We start from the raw sequence: 24,557 nt of genomic DNA, 5'->3' as shown, positions 1-24,557 counted from the left end.
AACTTAAGTATAGCCCAAGTCAATATTAGTGTTTTAAATGACCTTGGTAAACAACTCAAGGTGGTAGAGGACTTAAAAATGCTGCACTCTGAAATTATCTGCCTCAGGTAGCACATATTGTGGGCACAGAAAAAAGAGTACTAGATCAATTGGGGTATAATGCCTTCCAAGTGGCGCTTCGCAGCACTATAACAGAGTGCCTTACTCACAGCAGCAACAGCTGAAGCCATGTGGAGCCTAGTCCCTGCATGCAGAGCCCTAGGGCGAGCTGCAGGGCTATTTCAGTCAAATGCTACCCCCTCACCAAGAATTATTACAGGCATGCAACTGAATACAAGGGCAGGACTGTTCACTAAACCTACTGAGGACAAAACGACACCTTAATCTAAAGGACCTGGGGATTCCTTCAAAGTGCCAGGACACAAACCCACGGACTGGGAGAAAAGGTTATTGCTTTGGGGAGGTCGCTTCAAAAAGGAGGAGGATATTCCAGAGATGGTTTCGTTTGAGATGGTTGATTCTGCTAAGAACAAAGTCTGCGTGAAAGTCTTTTATATCATGATAGCTCTCACCATCATGGGATGCATCACCATGGTCGTCTCTGGAAAAAGGCAGTCGGCCATCATGAGTCACTAGCTGGAATGAATTTGGAGAAGAAAGCTCGCTTCGCGAGGAGTCTCACACAGAAGATGTGGCGAAAGCCAAATGAAGAGTGCAAGGAGTGAACGGACAGTGGGACTGTCAGAGAATCTGGTTTAAACTCAACAACGGCCTTGTACTGAAAGGAAGAAAACTTAAAAAAATCTAAGTATTGGCACTTAGATCATAGTTGACCTTCATGGTATTGAAAAAGGTGCGGTGGGAGGAGAGTGTGAGCTTAGCAGATGCTGTTCCTGCGGCAGTGTTCTCTTTTTAGTGTGAGAGGCAATGGTGTGACAGTATTTTTCAGAGATGAGCTAGGTTTAATGCCTGTTGTCTTCCCCATTCTACCACTGGATTTCACAGCTGCGCTTTACTGAGAGATTGCTTTCGTATCTGCTGCTTTGGTGGATCACATTTCACAACATCCCCTGTAGCTCTGCTGCCAGCACTGATTTAGGCAAGCATTAGTGCACATAACACTATAAATGCTGATGCCTTGTGTGCTTTGCTTTCTAGAGTTGGTGGCAGTAGACCTTTATGGAGTGAATTTTCACAAGTGAGGTAGTACTTGTGATAGAGCGCGCAGGTCACCCGGCTCTAAGTTTACCAGATTTTCACGCACTTGGGCCCATGACGTGATTGTAAAATACAATTTTGTAAGTCGGGTGATTTTACACGCCACTATCAGTATTCTATGTGTGCTTCCTGTAACACTATTACCATAGCACCTGACTTACCACAGGCACTTGCTCCTCCTGATGGATCAGGAGCTGTTTGAGAACAGGCGACAAGATAATTCTAAACACTTAGTCTATTCATTTAATATCACTTTTGTAATTTTCCGAATGACCACTGACACCTGAGGCGTTTTAAAGTCTTTATATATGAATGTAAAATTATAGTGACAAAAGTATAAGGCAAATGCTGATAAAAACGTCAATAAGCAGAATCACAAAGATTATATAACTATGAATGAGGGAAAACACAATTGAGCAACTGGGATTCTATTGGGTAAGGATAACAGGGAACATGCTATTTAGTTTCAGGCTTAAACTAGGGACGGCAAATTTAAAGCACATTAGTCAGTGATTTGCTGTAGCCCATGAGTGATTCAAAAACCCTAATCTTATTCTATCTAGCTTAGTTCCTACACATTTATAATGTTCATCACACTTTAATTAAGCCAAAAACAGTTTCAAATATGCTCTACAGGAAAGGGGAAAAATGGAACAAGCTAACAAACAATTTGCAAATGCATCAGTAGAGAGATCAGAGAGAAATATCATGGGCATAGAGGCTTTATTAAAGAGCAAGAAGGAAAGGATAGTAGACGGACACCCACAGGTATATTTACCTAGGACAGGAATGAGGACTAACCCTGGCCACGGGTCAGTTTCGGGGAAAGACGAGGACAAGGACCCTCAAGGTTTTAGGATGCCAGAAGGTGAGCAGGTACAGCTCACGTAAAATCAGGACAGGATACCCCTCAGGATTTTGGGTCAGGACTGGGCTCACCAAAGGGCACGACCAACACCTGCAGCTTCGGATGCAACGCCTGCGCTACCCCCTCACTGCACGGAATCCGCCAGTAACCCCGATTGGGTTCTCGAATATCCCAGCAAACGTGCTTCGCCAGCACTTAGGACTATTTCCACCCCTTGGAGTTTGTGGAAAATTCGGACAGAGCGCTCCGCAGCTCTCTATATCAATCACCTATAGAGTCGTAGGGTCGATGACAGGTCAGCTATTCGGACAAGTCGGACAATTTTCCCTAACTAACTAGGCTAGATATACTCTCTTTGGGTTCCCAGACCACCCACAAATGTTGCAAGTGACAGGGTCCCAACTTACGATTGGTCAGGAGAGGCGATTAGGTCATTATTACCTCCTAAAATTCTACTTTCCCATGATGAATACTAAAATTTCCTACCCGCCCCTTACATTCCTGTTCTCAGGCATACGTGTAGAAGAGGACAATGGTGTACACAGTGGAAAGAAACAAATGTAACAGTTTTAGGTGAAATTCAGCATCTTCTCCCAGGACAGAGGTGTGTTCCCAGGCGCATCTTGCTTCAGAAGCCAGCTGGCTTGGTTCTGCTTCTGCGCTGTGTGGGTTTTCCCTCATCACGTGACAGGGTCGGAACAGGTTTCAAAGATGGAGTTACCCCCTCTCCCAGGCCCATGGATGCGTGGTACATGAAAAGTAAGCGAAAACAAATTAATAACACAGAAAAATAGAACACACTGTACACCATGATAATCTACACTGCACCCCTTACTTCATAATAACTATAGCGATTAATGATTAAGCAGAAATAGATAGAAATGCAAAGCAGCGTAGGCAAGCAAGACGCGTGGTTAAAAATAAGCGGCCATGTCAGCTACAATGCGCATGAGCGAACTCTCCCTCCAAATCTGCGAGTGCGTCACATCACATGGGTATGACCGACGCATGCACAGACTGATTTTCTGCGAAGCGGCCATTCTGTAGTATGCAAGCGGAGTTAAGATTAGAAAACACATATGCAAGCATCTCTAGGACACCCGCGTGTACTGTAAAAGTGTAATATTAATGACAAACAGGATTGTTTAGCAATGTTACAAGTTAACGAGGTTCATGAGAAGGAGCAAGTCGCTTTACGTGCGAATTCTCACTCCATCAATCCCCTCTTTGATGATATTTACTATCATCACTATTAATGGAAACAGATGTCAACTTCACTTTTTCTCACATCTCACTCATTTCTATCTCAACAAATTTATTGTCAAGCCGTTTTTCAGCATCCTTATTGGGATGAGAACCTTTGGCCTTCTTATAGATCTGGTTTCTTAATTCCTCTAATTCGAGTTCATCAATATTTCTTTTGACTCCTCTTTTATTCACCGTGTACTTCCTCCTACACTTTTGACATTTGCAGCAAATTATTATAATGAACACAATCAGACTTATTCCAGCTATTGGCATCAGTATTTTTCCCACTAGACTGCGGCCTATGTTAGTAAACCAACTACCTACAGAAGAGAGACCATCAGTCAGTCTTTTCCAGGCACTATCAACCTCCAATGGTTTAAGTTCTTTTTCCAGATTAGTTATGTTTTGCACATACTTCCTAATTTCTACACTTTTATCAGGAATGTAAGTGCAACAATGTTGCGCTTTCAGCATTCAGCAGACTCCGCCCTCTTTTGCCAATAAGGTATCAAGAGCAAGGCGATTCTGTAAAACCATTGATCTGATCGCAACCATTTCAGTATTGACCAGCAGGAATCCAGCAGCAGTGTCAGTTGACAACCGATCCACTACTGTAGACAATTTGCAGATACAGTGAGTATTCAGAACTACCCCCATTCCAGGTATCAGTGCACTAAATATATCACCTATAATTTCTCCTACACTCTCACGTCTACTACGCACTAAGCCATTAGTGTTTTCATTGCTTCCAGCGGCGTTATTCACATGGTATATTTTCGGGAAGATAATGCCAAAATAGCAGCTTCCATACCAGTGATCCGGCAATTTGAAATAAGCCTTGTTTCCACATATATAATAAATTCTGGGAAACACAGGTTCTGACCCATTTTTGAAACCCCAACCTCCAATTACCTTGTAATTATGTTCGCATTCACTGGAACCGATGAATACATTGTTATAGTAACTAGTCTTTTCTCTATGAAGACAGAGTTTCCCTTTTCGTTCAAAATCCAACAACAGCGCAGGATTTGCTTCGCCATTTGAGGTGCCCTCCATGTTTTCAGCCCATTTAGGAGTTTTCTGTTTCTTATCATTGGCCTTTCTCTGGAAACTCTCCCTTCTCTTTTCTGCCATTTTCAAGAACATTTTCTCTTGCTCATGTAATGAGCAAGTCAAATTATCTCTTCGAGCTTCATTCAAATCTATGTCACCTATAGTCAGAAAGTATTCTCCCATGTAACGAGTCACATCACTTCTGACATGCACAATATTCAGGTGTCCCCGAATAGGCAGTTCAGAAAAAATCACGTCAGTGTTTGAATAATAGTACTGTAAAGTGCTTCTATAAAATAAGCTTGCTAATATACTACAGGAAATTCCATAGGTCAGGGGTAAATGGTGATAGGTCACGCCTTCAGCTACAGAAGTGGGTAGCTTCATACATACGTAACAATCTTCTATTTCCATAGCTTCTACGTAATGCACTAAAAGATTTGCAAAGACATTTAAATGTGATCGGTTTCTCATGTGGTGAAAATGTAGTCCTTCCTCATCTGGTGCTTCTAAGTCAGGTTGTGTTTGTCTCAGGCTGACTGAATTGTCACGTCTTTCTACACTTTGTGGTGTTTCTTCAGTATGTACAACTTCTGAATCTGGGGTCATCGGTTTAGTAGGGTACAGGTTAGTATCTTTACTTATCATAAAAGGTATAAAGACTGTTAGTCCTATCCAAACTACTATAACTATTGCTACACTGCATAAGCATATCTTACAGCAAGTTTTACAACAATTCCCTCTAGGTCTTCCATTTACATTTGAATCAGACATTTTTGCTTACAGGTGGCTTTCCAACCCCTCTTTGTTTCTTTTTACAAGAGGCTCACGCAGTTTCACTTTTCAGGGTGGGTCCTCTACCTCAGAGCTCTGATCCTCGATCGAATCTTGATCGCTTCTGTCACTTTCTTCAGGGTCGTCAATCTCTTCTAACACCAAAAAGGTCCATTCAGGACTCCGATAGTTTTTATTTAGTTTCTTCACTCTAGTACTGCGTCTATTTTGTTGAGCTCCGTCTCTTTGTCTTTCACTAGCAGCTCTTTTTCGGTCTTCTAGTTTCTCTTCTACAGTTTTCAGTCTTAGTTTCAGCCTCTTTATATATTTTGGTTTATATTTCTTCTTGAGCCTTTTAGTGGTCGAGGAAACTTGGCCTTCCTCGTGAACTCTTTTGTTTTCACTCCGTTGTGGCACTATTGTTTTGGCAGTGTCCTTTCCCTTTCCTGTCTGACTAGTTCTAGTTCCAGTGTAAATAGAAAAGGAGAACACCCTGCCTTAGGATATAGAGGCCCTAACCGTAGGGTCCAACAAATATATATGAAGGGGTGATTAGTCTAGGGGTTGACACAACACATAATAATCACATGGTCAAATCAAGAATAGACAATACAGTTCATATTTATAAATATATATATTTTTTTATTTTTAAGGATAACAACGATATAAATATAGAGTTTTTAGGTGTCACATGTATATATAAGTCATAAATAAGACAAACATAGATAAGCAAACAACATAATTGCGGAAATTCTATCCTACCCAGTAATGGCCACACTTCACACACTCTAGCTCTCTTACTTCAATCTCTACCCACTCTTTCTTATTTAGTATCAGTAGCCAGGCTTGTGTCTCCAGGAAAATGGCTATTGTCCTTATTACATCAGGACCCGTAGTCAAAACCATCTCCCTGGATTAAAACACCCCGATCTATACAACACGTTAAACCATCCTTGTGTTGTACTCGCCAGGACTAGATGAATGAATGTAGTATGAATGGTGAATGATACTAAATAAGAAAGAGTGGGTAGAGATTGAAGTAAGAGAGCTAGAGTGTGTGAAGTGTGGCCGTTACTGGGTAGGATAGAATTTCCCCAATTATGTTGTTTGCTTATCTATGTTTGTCTTATTTATGACTTATATATACATGTGACACCTAAAAACTCTATATTTATATCGTTGTTATCCTTAAAAATAAAAAAATATATATATTTATAAATATGAACTGTATTGTCTATTCTTGATTTGACCATGTGATTATTATGTGTTGTGTCAACCCCTAGACTAATCACCCCTTCATATATATTTGTTGGACCCTACGGTTAGGGCCTCTATATCCTAAGGCAGGGTGTTCTCCTTTTCTATTTACATTGGTTTTTTCCCCCTACTACCTGCCTACATCCTAAAGCTACCCTCGGGGAACCCCCTTCTTTGTCTACTAGTTCTAGTTCCAGGTCTTTCATCAGTTTCTTCTGCCTGGTTTCTAAGCTGGCCTTGTTCAGGTATATTTTGTATTTGATCTTGATTTTCAACCAATTTGGCTCTGCTTCCTGAACACGTTCGTCTACTTCTATCTGTTCCTGTTCATGCACTTCGACCCCTTGATTTTCTTCCGCATGAACTTCAGCTTTAACTACTATCTGTCCCTTTCCAGTTTCTGGAGTCTCTGGAGGAGTGTCGATGACTTGGTCTGTCCCTACTTGGCCTAATTCCTGATCAGGTCTGATGTGATTCTCGTTAACCTGACCATCCTCTTCTAATCCTGTTTCACCCTCACTATCCCACTCTCTATCTAGGTAGGAATATTTTCTGGTTCTTATTGGATCAAGAATCAGGTCGTCGGCTGGAAACCACTCGTCTTGACTGGTGCTTGGCAGTATTACGTCAGCTAAATCCGGACCCTCGTCTGGAGTCTCTTCAGCTGTACCACCTTCAGCCTCAGCCGCCTCTTCTTCGGTCACCTTCTTGGTATGGCTGGCATGGATCCACTTCGGCACGCCAGCACACTTTACAGCAGTGGTAGTTACAAGGATCACTTGCCTTGGCTTTCCCCACTTTGGTCCAAGGCAACTCTTCCGGGTGTGTTTCTTCAACACCACCCAATCTCCAGGTCTCAGTTTATGGGCTGGAGTGGTTGGCCATTCGTCAGCAGTCTCTCCAATCTGGTGAGAGGTAGAACGCACTTGGTCACCCAGCTGCCTGCAGTATTCTAGCACCAAATCATCAGAAATACTCAGCAGTTTGTGTCCAGGTACCCATGCCTGTCGCATCACTCTTCCCATTAGTACTTCATGGGGGCTCAGGCCTGTCTTTCGGTTTGGGATGCTCCTCAATCCCATCAAGACAAGGGGCAAAGCTTCTATCCAGTTTAATTTTGTGGAATTACACATTTTTGCCAATCTTGATTTTATAGTGCCATTCACTTGTTCGACTATTCCAGAAGCCTCTGGACGATAAGCACAGTGTAGCTTAGGCTCAATCTTGAATGCTGCATAGAGCTCATTTAAGATTTCGTTGGCAAAGTGCCCACCCCTGTCTGTTTCAATTGTCTCTGGAAAACCGAACCTAGGTATTAGCTCTCTGAGTAACAACTTGGCCACAGAAATGGCATTGTTTTTCTTTGCTGGGTATTCTTCCACCCACCTTGAGAACAGGCAAACTATTACCAAGACATATCTGTATCCTCTACACATGGGCAACTGTATAAAATCTGCCTGTAGTCTGACAAAGGGACCTTCTGCCTTTCCAATTGTACTTTGCTCTACCACAGTCCTCTTTCCTGCGTTGAACTGCTGAAACACCCGGCACCTCTGGCAGATTATCTCCGCGATATTTCTGAATTTTGAATTGTAGAACACTTTGTCAAACACACGGCACATTGCATCCCTTCCAATATGGGTATCTCCATGAATCATCCGAACCATTGGGGCAGCCATACTATCTGGCAACACAGGCACACCGGTCTTATCAACCATGATACCATCCCTTTCTCTGAGCTGACATTCCTCAGTCTCCCATCGGTGTTTTTCATCCTCCTCTGCTGCTTGCTGCAACTCTCTCAGTTCCCTCCAGGTAGATACATTCTCAAACACCATAAGTCGGCAGCTGTTTCCGCCCCCCCCATAATTTGATTTTCAGGGACATTTTGTATCGGGCGCAGTACTGGGCAATTTGGTCAGCATATCTGTTTCCGGCTGTCACATCGTCATTACCGGATTTGTGAGCAGCACATTTGACTACTGCCAATTCTTTGGGCAACTGGATTGCTTCCAGTAGAGTTTGCACCACTCTTACATTTCTGATAATGGTACCTGAGGAAGTCATGAATTCTCTTTGCAACCATAGCTGGCCGAAGTCATGAACAACCCCTTAACCGTATTGACTGTCAGTGTATACGGTTACTCGTTTATTTTTCCCTTGTTTGCAAGCTCTGGCCAATGCGATTAGCTTGGCCACTTGGGCAGATTTAATTTCACTTAGATATGATGCCTCTAGGGTTGTTTCCAGTGTGACTACAGCATAGGCAGCACTTAACCCACCGTCCTCATGTCTCAAGCAGGAGCCATCCACAAACATCACTAGGTCCTCAATGGGAAGGGCTGTTTCTTTTATATCAGGACGGGGTTTTGTACTAAACTCAGTTAGGTCAATGCAATTATGTTCACTCTCACCCTCCACTTCTGCATTTTGGGTGAGGGGCAACAGTGTTGCAGGGTTCAAAATATTGCATCAGGAAATTATTACATTCTCTGCACCAATAAGAATTCTCTCATACTTAGTCAGCCGACTAGGAGTGAGATACTGGGTCTTGGTTCAAGTTAACAAAATCACAACTGAATGTGGAACATAAACCGTTACAGGATGTCCCATGACAATGTTTTCACTCTGTTCCAGGCTCGTGTATGTGGCAGCTACTGCCTTCAGGCACCCGGGAAGCCCAGCAGCCACTGGGTCCAGAGTGGCTGAAAAGTAGGCCACAGGACGTCTAGTCAGACCGTGTTCTTGGGTTAGGACTGAGAGTGCACAATTGTCTCGTGTATCACAGAACAACTCAAAGTTTTTGGAGTAATCAGGCATGCCTAGTGCAGGAGCAGAGCACAGACAGTTTCGCAATTTTATCCAAGCTGTCATGCTTTCATCATCCCAACTAACTGGATCGTCTGCCCCTTTCTTGGTCATTTTTTATCAGAGGTTTGGCTAGAACAGCAAATCCCAGAATCCACTGTCTGCAGTATCCCACAACTCCTAGGAACATTCTGACTTCCTTCTGGGTTCTGGGCAATTCCATATCTCGAATTATTCTAATTCTTTCTGAAGTAACTCTTCTGATTCCATTCTCTATTTGGTGTCCCAGATACTTTACTGAATTCTAACAAAACTGTAATTTGTCAGGTGATACTTTATGTCCTCCCTTGCCCAAATGATTCAGCAGAGCAATGGTATCAGTAACACAGTCGCTTTGACTTTTAGACGCCACTAGAAGGTCGTCTATGTACTGAACCAGGACAGACTCCTTCGGTAGGACTAAGGATTCAAGGCATCTTTTCAGGATCTGATTAAAGATTGAGGGGCTTTCTGTGTACCCCTGGGGGACACGATTCCAGACATAGACATGGCTGTCAAATTCAAATGAAAAAAGAAATTTGCTGTCTGGATGCAATGGGATGGAAAAGAATGCGTGGCATAGGTCTATGACAGTGAACCATTCTGCATTCCAAGGGATCTGATACAGGATCACAGCAGGGTTTGGCACAATCGGACAACAAGGTACAACAATCTGGTTTACCTTTCGCAGGTCCTGCACTACCCTGTACTTTCCGCTAGGCTTTTTAATTCCAATTATAGGCGAATTACAAGGACTGCTCATTACTTCCTGTATTATGTTTGCCTCCAATAATCTGTTTATTTCGAGTGTGACTCCAGCTTTCACCTCTGCACTCATCTTATACTGTCTAGTTTTCGGGTAGGTTGCATTGGGTTTAATGGCTATTCTAACTGGGTCCACATTTGCCATTAATCCTACATCTCTCCCGGTGAAATCCCACACCTCTGGTATCACCTTTTGTTGGAGTTCTTCAGGTAAGTCATGAATGGTCTGAGTTTTAACTGCTGTATCAGGCCTTAGCAGCATTAGCTTGTACAAGCCATCTTCATCTGGGGTCTGAATTTCAACACCCTTTGGTGTGCAAAAGATGGTACAGTTCATTTTGCACAACAAATCACGTCCCAGTAGATTTACTGGGCTAGAATTGCAGACCACAAATCTGTGCATTTCCTTGAAATTTCCTATAGAAATCTCCATGGGTTCAGTTACAGGAGTGCTAATTATCTGGTTTGATACGCCCACTACTTGGATGGCTTCTCCCGAGAGGGGTAGGTTAGGAACGTCCGCTGTTCTCACAGTCGAACGGGTAGCACCAGTGTCCAACAGAAAGGTGACATCATTTCCTTCAACCTTTCCTTCAATGTATGGCCCTGTCTGGTCTACCGGGAGGGATGCGCCAAGCACGCACTCCCCTTCCTCCCCCCTCAGGCCCCGTCAGTATTGTTCATCACAGAGGAATGTATCATTTAACAGGAACTGTGAGGTTGCCTGATTTCTCTCATTCTGTCCTTCCCACACTTCACCCTCTCATTCTGTTGAGCCTAATTCTTATAATTAGGTCTAGGAGCTCTAGGCAATGGAGGTGGATTTACCTGTTGCTGATTCTTTCGTGGCCCCTCTTTCTGCACCTGTGGATTTAAACCATTTATGGGGGCATTACCAGCCTGCAAATGTGGACACTCATCTCTCCAATGCCCTATCTGCCCGCACCCGTGACAGGGGAATTTCTTCTTAGCTTCTTCTTTACTCATCTTTACTCGAGGTTTCCCTCCCCCCCCCCAGAGTTAGTGTTTGGAACATTGCTATTCATTTTATTTAACTGTTTCTCTTGTTGCTCAGCCAATTTCACCTGTGCTCACATTACTTTCTCCTTCAGGTTCTTCTTTTTGTACTCCATTTCATCCTCGCAGTTCTTAGCGTACTTGAGGACATCATCTATGGGCTTTCCCTGCCCACAGATTTTATTATCTCTAATCCACTGGGATATTTCCGGTCTTAACCCTAACACGAATCGATAAATGAAATGAGTCATATCCTTCATTTCAATATTATCGATGCCACTGTAGGTCTTGAATACCTGCAATAGCCTCTCATAATAAGAGTGAACTGTTTCATTATGGTCCTGGGTAGTTCTATCTATTCGAGTCCAATCTGTTTCCTTTGCTGGCACCTTGTCTTTTAGATATTGTATGACTTGGTCATATTTTCTCATTACATCTGGGGAAGGAGCTCCGGTTTGGGAGTCTCTTGGTAATTCTTCACTGGGTCAATTAATGGCTATCTTGCAATCATTACATAAATCTACAGGAACTACAATGTCAAAGAACCCATCCAGGTCCTTCAGGAGACATTTTTGGACCTTCACAAACCGCTCCACCTGCCTATACCACTCCACTGGCTTCTCCCTTAATCTAGGAAAGTCGTTGGTAAACGACACAATGTCATGCCGGGACCACAGGACATGCACATATTTCCCACCTGGCACTTCCCTCATGGGACATAGTTTTTCTGCTTGGCCTACTTCCTTTAACACGAATTCAGAAGCTTTTGGTTTTGCCCTACTGTCCTCCTTTTTCTTTGCCCACCTGGCTTTCCATTTATCTAGATCTCCCCATTTCTGCAGTATGTTCAGTAATTCCTTTATCTGAGTTTTCTTTCCTGACACATTCATGTTTTCTAAGTCCTTGTCTGAGAATTCTGCCCTATACGGCTTCTGCAGGACTTTGGATCGACTTACGTCAATCCCCATGTCCGCAGCAGTGTCCATTAGTTTTTCATGGAGCACTCTAGTATTCCGGGTAAGGCATTTGCTGATAAACAGCAACTCTTCTTCGTTAAGAGTATTTAATCTGTCTAATCCCACATTTCCGGCCATTAACTCCTCCATTTCTATCCTTAGCCTATAAATATCCAACGGTTCGGGCGGGGAAGTTTCTCGATCCATTTCTTTAGTCCATCTATCTAGTTCCTCTGGAGTCACCACTGTGGCACTCCGGATCCCTGATGTTGTTTCGATTAGGACTTCCCTGGCTTTAGCCTGACTCCCTGACCGAGATTCACTGGTACCAGGTTCTCTTATGGGCAGATCCATCAGTGAGATTACAGACTCACACTCACTTGCCTGGTCATCAACGACGAGTGGTTCTTTTCTGGGGGGTGCTGGAATGGGAGTAATGACTGGAGTTTTAGGACTAGCCTGCCTATCCCCGTAAAGGGGCTTAGCAGGTCCAATAGTTACAGGGATTGTCAGGGCGTCAGGACTGGGATGTATCTGAGCTATAGTCTGAATTAGATCATTTCGCGGCTTAATCAGGGCATCTCTTTCTCGTTCTTGTAAAACTCTTTCTGACGAGTTATCATGCATTAGTTGGGGCACCAAAGGAGGGTATATATTCGGGGCAGTGGGGATGGCTGACCCTGATCTATCCTCACCAAAAGGTCGGTAATTTGGGACTGCTGTACTGGGTCTGCAAAAGTCGTCACTATTACTGGGTTTGCTACCAATGCCAGCTACATCTGTCTCGCTAGCCCTTCTACTTCTGGAATGGTGGAGAAAAGGATTTTTCGAACTTAGAGTTCCTGAAACTTCAGCATAAGGAGGTGGATTTTTCATCAATAAATCCTCCAGATATTCATCCTCCGAATCCCCCGTGGCCATTAAATGTTGATTTTTCTCTGTCTTTTTCCCACCTGCTAGTTCGGTTACCCCAAACATCGGAAACAGTCCCTCAACCATCATATTCTGTCTCCACTGCTTCATCTTCTGCTCCTTTGTTTCCCGATGTAATTTTGGATACCATTTGCTCACACCCTTATCCATTCGGGGTCTGTCTCGCTCTAGAGCCTCAATCTCCCATTCCTCTAAAGCTTCGTACTGCGTTAATCTGGGTCGGGGTGTAATTCATTCATTCGGGTTCTCAAGTTAAACAGGATTCTACCATTAAAAGTACCATCAAGGGGGAAAGCTAGGACTCCATCATCTTCAGTGTATTTTACCCAATTTTCTAACCACACACAAGTATGGTACCCTTTATCAAACATCATAAATGAGGCGGGCGTATTAGGAGGGGGAATGATCACTCCCTCTCTTGTTCGAATGGGCTTGTCTTTCTTGAAATAATTCTTTATCTTTTCGGCAACAGACATTTTTCTCTTAACTCCGAACATATTGTGAGGTCTACCTCTACTCATTAACTCCTTATGACAACCTAGATTCCTTGGATCTGGTAGAAATTCAGGATACCACATACACCTCTCGTAAGAGTTTATAAGCTCGGTTCGCTCAATTTTGTTTACTTCTGTGCTTCCAATGCTAGTGCGTCTTTCAACTCTCAGCAACCAATCAGCACTGAGATTGCAAAATCTGTCAACCAATGGGTGCGCGGCCCCTTCGTGAGACGGAGTCTCACTCTGTGGCACTCACCCCACCTTTACAATTCTGGCTTCACTACACACCCGCTGGCTCAACCAATGCCAGCGCGGCACGGAGTGACGTCAGCGCAGCCTTGCGACCGACTCCCTCCTTCACAAGGTAACGGAAACTTTGAATTTTTCTTAAAGTGCAAGTACGGATTTTAGTTAACAATGTAAAACGTTTGCCACTGTGCCTGAGGGTTTTAAAAATAAAGAGAGTTTTTCTTTTACTGCAAGTAAACCACTTTTGTCTACTTTTCATTCACTACGGATAGATCCCTTCCGCCTATCCTTCTCACACAAGCAATAGAGAACCTGCTACTCTTTTGACTAATCCACTTCTTTCCGGGATATATACTAAGTCAATTTTCACCAATGTCCTCTCCTGCTGTCATTCAAGCTCCAAGACGGAGGGGGACCCCACATCAATTTAGGCAGGTCGATGGGGAAAGTAGCAATCAAACACTAGAAGGGGACCTGCCCGCACTAATTTTAATCAATGGCCTAGGAGAGGTCCTTAGTATTATAAAAATTGTCCAGAACCCAAGCAAATCATATAACAAGTTTGATTTTATCAAAATTTATTATTTATTTCTGTGAATTCATTGTCATTGTATATAGATATAAATAATTTAGTATCAAAATAAATAAGCATCATGGCAACAATTAAATGGTGGTTCTAACTTCATACTAACATACCCTTAACATTCATACAAAAAACATTCACGCATCATACATCCTACAGCACTATGCAGAGATGGTTTTAGATGACAGGAGGGACCGGTGATCAAATGTCCAGGTTGGTTCAATGGGTTCCTAAATAGGAACAGACGCCAACGCGCGTTTCGGTGTGTAGCCCCGTCCGGGGCAACACCTTCATCAGGGCAAAGTGGGGTAGCGAAGGAGGAACCACACATGTACAGAGCTTCTGTATGGGGAAACATATTAAAAACATATATTTTAGAAAACATACTTGCATGGGTTCAAGGCACAATAGGACAGAAATACGTAGATACTCATACTGATAATGACTAACAGTTTGTACCGTTCAGACTAGGCCCAGAGACAATAATTGTACAGTAGAGGTACCACATCACTATATAGGCTTTTTAGATAAAGAGGGAAAAGAATACGAAAAGACACTTTAACGCATAGATGGAAATATTAACGAAGGACATCTGCTTTAACCTGACATAGCAATTGTGCTATATTGAATTTTACCTACTAGTGGTAGAAGGGGCTGGCGATTGGTTAACCAAGCAGAAGGTAATTTGGTGGTGCCTGGAAGAGATCGCGTTGCCTTAGGTAAATATCTGAGATAGATGGAGTCCTGTCCCCTGTTGTACGTGACGGAGTCAACCCCAAGGGGGGTAACACTTAGATAGGTGGAGAAGTGTATCCCTGAGGTGGAGAAAAAGGGCACATCAATATACTTATCTTGCCCGGGGCTGGTCTTGCCTACGAGTAGAAAGTCATGGTACAGGATCACAATTTTTAAATGCGTACCTTCAAATCAAGGGGAAGATATCATGCAGGACTGTAGATGTATGCTGGCCTTGTTTGCTACTCGTAAAAAATGAATATACCTGAAACGTGGAGAATGGCAGTTTAATTAAATGCTAACTACAAGTATCAACCTAGCTTGGAGAGAAGATACGTGGTAACAACATGGGGAATTCTTTCTGGAGTACCTAGGCAGTTTAATTAAACGCTGGCTACAAAAATCATCCTGGCTTGAAAGGAAAACACCTGGTAGCAACATGGAGAATTGTTTCAGGGGTACCTTTTCGAGGATGAAGCGAAAACCACAGTTGGATTCTGGTCAGTGCTAGGACCGCCGACTGGGAGAGTATAGATTAGGCTAATCTACAATGAAAAAAGAGATGGTAGAGAGAATGAGAATTAGGCTGCACAGGGTGCCGGCACAGAATAAACATCGAGGTGGGGGCTAGCCTACCAATGCGGAAGTCTTAGAGGGATTTAGTCAGTTCTGCCGTCACGGAGTTTTCACGTTTGGTCGGGTCCCTTCAGGATGGGACCTAGGGGGCAACAAACAAGTATTACCAAAATGAGGGTAACATGGGGTAAGGGCGGTTGTGGGCTCGAACCGAGACTACTCGATTTAGTCGGCAGTATGGGCTTACCTGGCGCTTTGGTAGGCGGCAGTCACCAATCGGCGGTCCGGGTCGCGTGCACGAGGACAGGCAGTGCTGGCGGCGTGGAGAGCGTCTATATATACTGCAAACCGGAATCAATGTTATGTTCAGGTGAGGAGGCGCAGGGGAATCCTGGCGTCTAATCGACATAGAGGACGGGTTTACACAGGTACTGATGTACAGCAGCGGAACAGCAGCGGCCATCTTGTAATGGGGACCCCGAATTACAAAACCCAAGTTTAAAGATGAACTCTCATAAAAAGCGCTGAGGTTTAAAGGGGGCGGTCGCCAACGGGCACAACTATCTAATTGGAAGTATTAGTTTTAACTGAATTCCAGCTATTAGCATAAGGATACGGACAAAGAGTATGGCCGGGTGTAGGTAAGTTTACCTGCACTATATATGGAGTTAGAACCCCAGAGTTCTGTTGAATATGGATATGAAAGGACAAAGCAGGGATTGCAAATGGGGAGAAAAAAGATTAAATACTGAAAAAAAGAGGAAAGAAAAAAGATAAGACAATAAAAGGATTTAGGATACTTTACAGTAGTCGACCGACCAGGGAAGTGCACTCAGTAAATCGCGGGGTACAACGTCACCAGAATTTACAGTAGGGCATTCGCCCACGGGCATTCCTCATTCAAGCCCTTCTCCATGCTGTTGAGAAAAAAGATCCAAAAGACCTCTCGTTTTTTTCTTAGCAATGTGGGATCAGTGCCTGCCGGAGTTTGCATCTTTTCCAATATGGACCATCTGAGGTCATTTTCAGAATGCCCCTTGGATGTCCAATGTTCAACTAGGGGTGCTCCTCTTTTGCCAGTGCGGATATTGGATTTGTGCTCTCCAATGCGCAACCTGATTTCCCTTCCTGTTTCACCAACATATGGTGTTTTACATGGACACATGATGATGTAAATACAATTGGAAGACCTACAATTGCTCATTTTAGAGAGATGGATAGTGCGAGTGGGGGTCACTATTTCCTTTCCCACTATTGCATTTGGGCATGCCTGGCATTTACCACATTTGTGGTTGCCCGTCACTAGACCGGTCCCGGTGATGGAACTCTGTGTTAGGGGTTCCGGTCCTCGCATTTTACCTCTCACTAAGTGATTTTTGAGGTTTTTGTTGCGTTTAAATGCAAAGATGGGTTTGGGTAGCGCACCTTGGTCTTGATTTAAGTTAAGCAAAAACCAGCTAGAGTTGATGGCTTGTCTAAGTTGGTTATTTATAGTCGAGTGTCGGGTGATACAAACAATGGATTCCTTGGGGTTAGGATCCCTAGGTTTGAACATGGCTTCTCGGTTGTAGTAGCGGGCCCGGTTGAAACTATCCTTAACCAGCCGGTAAGGATACCCCCGCTGCAGCAACTTCTCCTTCAGTATGTCTCCCTCAGTTAAGAAGTCTTTGATGTCTGTGCAATTCCTTCTAATGCGAAGGAATTGACTGAAGGGGATGTTGTCACGTTGGCATCGGGGGTGGTAGCTTCCATATTGCAGTATGGTATTTCGGGCGGTAGGTTTGGTAAAAAGAGACACGGTGATCTCCTGGTTGTCGTGTTCGACCCATAGGTCCAAGAATTCGATCTTATCTTGACTGAAGTGGCTCGTGAACCTCAAATTAGGGTCCGCTGCATTGAGCCATGCAATATATTCAGTTAGGGTGATATCATCCCCCTCCCAGATAAAGAAAACGTCGTCGATGAAACGAGACCAGGCTCGTACGTTCTCATAAAATGGCGACATCTCGTTATAGACATGGATACGTTCGAATTCGCCCATGTATAGGCAGGCGATGCTGGGGGCGCAGGCCGCGCCCATGCTTACTCCGCCTACCTGATGGTAAAAGTTGTTATTGAACTCGAAGTAGTTCTCCTTTAGTACTATTTTTAGACAGTCCATGATGAAGTTGGAATTTTGTATCTGGGGGTTGGATGTTAGGATGTCCTGTACTACCAATAGGGCACCTTCCTGGGGGATGTTGGAGTAAAGGGACTCCACATCCAAAGTCACCAGGAGTTCCCTGTTGGGATGATATGGGGTTCCCTCAACCTTAGAAATGAAATGGCCCGTATCTTTGATGAAGGAGTCTAGAGCTCCGACCAGAGGTTGGAGGAATTGGTCAATATATTTTGATAGGGGCTCTAGGGCTGATCCTATCATAGATACAATGGGCCTTAAGGGTGGATCTAGTTGGTTTTTGTGGGTTTTAGGAACCCCGTAGATGATCGGTATCCTCGTGAATGAAGGGGTAAGAAACTCGGCTTCCTGTTCGCAGATATCACCATTCATGACTCCTCTTTCGGTCATTTGTAAAATACGACGCTTGAGGGCTGGTTCCGGGTTTCTGGTGATTTTTACATAGTATTCACGGGCTGACAGAAGGATGTTCATCTTCTCTATGTAAGTAGGTGTGTCAAAGATAACGATGCCCCCTCCCTTGTCACAGGGTTTTATGGTGAGTGAGTCGTTGGTTTCAAGGGACTTTAGGGTTTCTTCCTCAGTACTGCTTAGATTTCTGGGTCCCATGGGGACAAATTTCAAAATTTTGTTAATTTTGAGAGTTACCGTTTTTTCAAATGTTCCTACCTCATGACCAATTTCTTCCAAACTGGGGGTAAACGTGGATGGAGGTTTAAGACCTGATTTGTTATCAGAGTCAATCAAGATCGGACGGCTTGAAAAGAATTTTTTGAGGCGTATTTTTCTGAAAAAGGAATATAGGTCCCTCAAAAATTCGAATTTGTTGAAGTGAGTGGTGGGCACAAAGGATAGGCCCCTGGTAAGTAGTCCCACTGTCTCAGGGGTCATGTGCTTGTTGGACAGGTTAAATACCGGGATGGTTTTCACCTTGTCCAATATTGTTGATGTCGGGTTTGTACATATGGCTGAGGAGGACCCTGATGGTAATTCCCCCTGTGGGGGGGGTTCCGATTTCTCGGTCTGTAATTCCCCCGGCGGTTCCCTAAAAAACGGTTAGGTCGTGAGGTTCGATCTGTATTGTCCTGTCTACCTGCCAGGGGGTAGTTGGTGTCGTAGTTGGGGTCATAGTTGGGGTTATGTCCATCGTCACCCTCGGAGTCCGTGGTGTCGGAGAAAGTGATTATTCGTTGATTGCCCCGTCTTTGATAACCACTCTGCTGGTCGGAGCTGCTTTGAGTGTTGTAGAAATTACTGGTGAGGAACGGGTATGCTCTCTCTTGGGTAAATAAACGGATATCCTTGCGGAACTTATCCGTTTTCCTTTTTAATAAATACTCGGAGAATGAGTCCAATTCTGCTTCAATCTCCTCAAGTTTCTTTTTTCCTAGATCTACGGCATCTTCAGATTTTAATTTAGCTTCCAATGTCTCGATTTCTTTGGCTAGGAGATCTAAAACCTGCCGAGCGGTCTCTATGATGAGCATCATCCAGTCCCTGGAGCAACGGTTCGCGATGAGCGCCCATTTCTCCAGGAACTGTCTGATCTCAACAAAGAGACCCGGGATGTTCCTTACTCTGAGGCCAATGGGGATTGTGCCTGCCTTGAGGTAGTCTAGGATAAACTTGGCGTGCAGTTCTGTGCGTTTGGATTTTTTACGGAGATTGAGGAGTTTGGACCAATCCCCTTGTAATCCTTTAGGTAGGGAGAAGGCCGATTCATTACCAGTTGTGGCTCCGACCATTTTGGCGAATTCATCGTCAGAGAAGCCAAAAGATTTAATGCTTTCCATCATGAAGTGTCCAAGAAAGGATGACTGGACAGTAAAACAACAGAGATACAAAAGTTTAGAAGAAAGGGGAGTTAAATTAAATGTGATTCACGCTGGGACCTGTTAGGGTAGAAGAGACAAAGTTAAAACAAAGACTCAATATTCAGAGGGCCTAGACCGGGAGTCGGAAACAATACTGAAGTCATATATGTACCACAGAACAATCAAACCCCCACAGCAAAGGCTGTGAAGAAACTTCAAATCGGAGGGGGACCCCACATCAATTTAGGCAGGTCGATGGGGAAAGTAGCAATCAAACACTAGAAGGGGACCTGCCCGCACTAATTTTAATCAATGGCCTAGGAGAGGTCCTTAGTATTATAAAAATTGTCCTGAACCCAAGCAAATCATATAACAAGTTTGATTTTATCAAAATTTATTATTTATTTCTGTGAATTCATTGTCATTGTATATAGATATAAATAATTTAGTATCAAAATAAATAAGCATCATGGCAACAATTAAATGGTGGTTCTAACTTCATACTAACATACCCTTAACATTCATACAAAAAACATTCACGCATCATACATCCTACAGCACTATGCAGAGATGGTTTTAGATGACAGGAGGGACCGGTGATCAAATGTCCAGGTTGGTTCAATGGGTTCCTAAATAGGAACAGACGCCAACGCGCGTTTCGGTGTGTAGCCCCGTCCGGGGCAACACCTTCATCAGGGCAAAGTGGGGTAGCGAAGGAGGAACCACACATGTACAGAGCTTCTGTATGGGGAAACATATTAAAAACATATATTTTAGAAAACATACTTGCATGGGTTCAAGGCACAATAGGACAGAAATACGTAGATACTCATACTGATAATGACTAACAGTTTGTACCGTTCAGACTAGGCCCAGAGACAATAATTGTACAGTAGAGGTACCACTACTGTACAATTATTGTCTCTGGGCCTAGTCTGAACGGTACAAACTGTTAGTCATTATCAGTATGAGTATCTACGTATTTCTGTCCTATTGTGCCTTGAACCCATGCAAGTATGTTTTCTAAAATATATGTTTTTAATATGTTTCCCCATACAGAAGCTCTGTACATGTGTGGTTCCTCCTTCGCTACCCCACTTTGCCCTGATGAAGGTGTTGCCCCGGACGGGGCTACACACCGAAACGCGCGTTGGCGTCTGTTCCTATTTAGGAACCCATTGAACCAACCTGGACATTTGATCACCGGTCCCTCCTGTCATCTAAAACCATCTCTGCATAGTGCTGTAGGATGTATGATGCGTGAATGTTTTTTGTATGAATGTTAAGGGTATGTTAGTATGAAGTTAGAACCACCATTTAATTGTTGCCATGATGCTTATTTATTTTGATACTAAATTATTTATATCTATATACAATGACAATGAATTCACAGAAATAAATAATAAATTTTGATAAAATCAAACTTGTTATATGATTTGCTTGGGTTCAGGACAATTTTTATAATACTAAGGACCTCTCCTAGGCCATTGATTAAAATTAGTGCGGGCAGGTCCCCTTCTAGTGTTTGATTGCTACTTTCCCCATCGACCTGCCTAAATTGATGTGGGGTCCCCCTCCGATTTGAAGTTTCTTCACAGCCTTTGCTGTGGGGGTTTGATTGTTCTGTGGTACATATATGACTTCAGTATTGTTTCCGACTCCCGGTCTAGGCCCTCTGAATATTGAGTCTTTGTTTTAACTTTGTCTCTTCTACCCTAACAGGTCCCAGCGTGAATCACATTTAATTTAACTCCCCTTTCTTCTAAACTTTTGTATCTCTGTTGTTTTACTGTCCAGTCATCCTTTCTTGGACACTTCATGATGGAAAGCATTAAATCTTTTGGCTTCTCTGACGATGAATTCGCCAAAATGGTCGGAGCCACAACTGGTAATGAATCGGCCTTCTCCCTACCTAAAGGATTACAAGGGGATTGGTCCAAACTCCTCAATCTCCGTAAAAAATCCAAACGCACAGAACTGCACGCCAAGTTTATCCTAGACTACCTCAAGGCAGGCACAATCCCCATTGGCCTCAGAGTAAGGAACATCCCGGGTCTCTTTGTTGAGATCAGACAGTTCCTGGAGAAATGGGCGCTCTTCGCGAACCGTTGCTCCAGGGACTGGATGATGCTCATCATAGAGACCGCTCGGCAGGTTTTAGATCTCCTAGCCAAAGAAATCGAGACATTGGAAGCTAAATTAAAATCTGAAGATGCCGTAGATCTAGGAAAAAAGAAACTTGAGGAGATTGAAGCAGAATTGGACTCATTCTCCGAGTATTTATTAAAAAGGAAAACGGATAAGTTCCGCAAGGATATCCGTTTATTTACCCAAGAGAGAGCATACCCGTTCCTCACCAGTAATTTCTACAACACTCAAAGCAGCTCCGACCAGCAGAGTGGTTATCAAAGACGGGGCAATCAACGAATAATCACTTTCTCCGACACCACGGACTCCGAGGGTGACGATGGACATAACCCCAACTATGACCCCAACTACGACACCAACTACCCCCTGGCAGGTAGACAGGACAATACAGATCGAACCTCACGACCTAACCGTTTTTTAGGGAACCGCCGGGGGAATTACAGACCGAGAAATCGGAACCCCCCCACAGGGGGAATTACCATCAGGGTCCTCCTCAGCCATATGTACAAACCCGACATCAACAATATTGGACAAGGTGAAAACCATCCCGGTATTTAACCTGTCCAACAAGCACATGACCCCTGAGACAGTGGGACTACTTACCAGGGGCCTATCCTTTGTGCCCACCACTCACTTCAACAAATTCGAATTTTTGAGGGACCTATATTCCTTTTTCAGAAAAATACGCCTCAAAAAATTCTTTTCAAGCCGTCCGATCTTGATTGACTCTGATAACAAATCAGGTCTTAAACCTCCATCCACGTTTACCCCCAGTTTGGAAGAAATTGGTCATGAGGTAGGAACATTTGAAAAAACGGTAACTCTCAAAATTAACAAAATTTTGAAATTTGTCCCCATGGGACCCAGAAATCTAAGCAGTACTGAGGAAGAAACCCTAAAGTCCCTTGAAACCAACGACTCACTCACCATAAAACCCTGTGACAAGGGAGGGGGCATCGTTATCTTTGACACACCTACTTACATAGAGAAGATGAACATCCTTCTGTCAGCCCGTGAATACTATGTAAAAATCACCAGAAACCCGGAACCAGCCCTCAAGCGTCGTATTTTACAAATGACCGAAAGAGGAGTCATGAATGGTGATATCTGCGAACAGGAAGCCGAGTTTCTTACCCCTTCATTCACGAGGATACCGATCATCTACGGGGTTCCTAAAACCCACAAAAACCAACTAGATCCACCCTTAAGGCCCATTGTATCTATGATAGGATCAGCCCTAGAGCCCCTATCAAAATATATTGACCAATTCCTCCAACCTCTGGTCGGAGCTCTAGACTCCTTCATCAAAGATACGGGCCATTTCATTTCTAAGGTTGAGGGAACCCCATATCATCCCAACAGGGAACTCCTGGTGACTTTGGATGTGGAGTCCCTTTACTCCAACATCCCCCAGGAAGGTGCCCTATTGGTAGTACAGGACATCCTAACATCCAACCCCCAGATACAAAATTCCAACTTCATCATGGACTGTCTAAAAATAGTACTAAAGGAGAACTACTTCGAGTTCAATAACAACTTTTACCATCAGGTAGGCGGAGTAAGCATGGGCGCGGCCTGCGCCCCCAGCATCGCCTGCCTATACATGGGCGAATTCGAACGTATCCATGTCTATAACGAGATGTCGCCATTTTATGAGAACGTACGAGCCTGGTCTCGTTTCATCGACGACGTTTTCTTTATCTGGGAGGGGGATGATATCACCCTAACTGAATATATTGCATGGCTCAATGCAGCGGACCCTAATTTGAGGTTCACGAGCCACTTCAGTCAAGATAAGATCGAATTCTTGGACCTATGGGTCGAACACGACAACCAGGAGATCACCGTGTCTCTTTTTACCAAACCTACCGCCCGAAATACCATACTGCAATATGGAAGCTACCACCCCCGATGCCAACGTGACAACATCCCCTTCAGTCAATTCCTTCGCATTAGAAGGAATTGCACAGACATCAAAGACTTCTTAACTGAGGGAGACATACTGAAGGAGAAGTTGCTGCAGCGGGGGTATCCTTACCGGCTGGTTAAGGATAGTTTCAAACGGGCCCGCTACTACAACCGAGAAGCCATGTTCAAACCTAGGGATCCTAACCCCAAGGAATCCATTGTTTGTATCACCCGACACTCGACTATAAATAACCAACTTAGACAAGCCATCAACTCTAGCTGGTTTTTGCTTAACTTAAATCAAGACCAAGGTGCGCTACCCAAACCCATCTTTGCATTTAAACGCAACAAAAACCTCAAAAATCACTTAGTGAGAGGTAAAATGCGAGGACCGGAACCCCTAACACAGAGTTCCATCACCGGGACCGGTCTAGTGACGGGCAACCACAAATGTGGTAAATGCCAGGCATGCCCAAATGCAATAGTGGGAAAGGAAATAGTGACCCCCACTCGCACTATCCATCTCTCTAAAATGAGCAATTGTAGGTCTTCCAATTGTATTTACATCATCATGTGTCCATGTAAAACACCATATGTTGGTGAAACAGGAAGGGAAATCAGGTTGCGCATTGGAGAGCACAAATCCAATATCCGCACTGGCAAAAGAGGAGCACCCCTAGTTGAACATTGGACATCCAAGGGGCATTCTGAAAATGACCTCAGATGGTCCATATTGGAAAAGATGCAAACTCCGGCAGGCACTGATCCCACATTGCTAAGAAAAAAACGAGAGGTCTTTTGGATCTTTTTTCTCAACAGCATGGAGAAGGGCTTGAATGAGGAATGCCCGTGGGCGAATGCCCTACTGTAAATTCTGGTGACGTTGTACCCCGCGATTTACTGAGTGCACTTCCCTGGTCGGTCGACTACTG

General features: G+C 43.8%; 1 pseudogene; it reads left to right on the top strand.

Annotated features, from left to right (window-relative positions):
- The first annotated feature begins 228 nt into the window (after nucleotides 1-228).
- On the top strand, nucleotides 229-709 carry LOC147707873 (protein FAM162A pseudogene; annotated as a pseudogene).
- The last annotated feature ends 23,848 nt before the right edge of the window (nucleotides 710-24,557 follow it).

This window comes from Lissotriton vulgaris, chromosome 6 (assembly GCF_964263255.1).
Source record: "Lissotriton vulgaris chromosome 6, aLisVul1.2, whole genome shotgun sequence".
Taxonomy (NCBI): domain Eukaryota; kingdom Metazoa; phylum Chordata; class Amphibia; order Caudata; family Salamandridae; genus Lissotriton; species Lissotriton vulgaris.
Note: the sequence above shows the minus strand (reverse complement) of the source record. Positions and strands in the feature narration are given on the sequence as shown.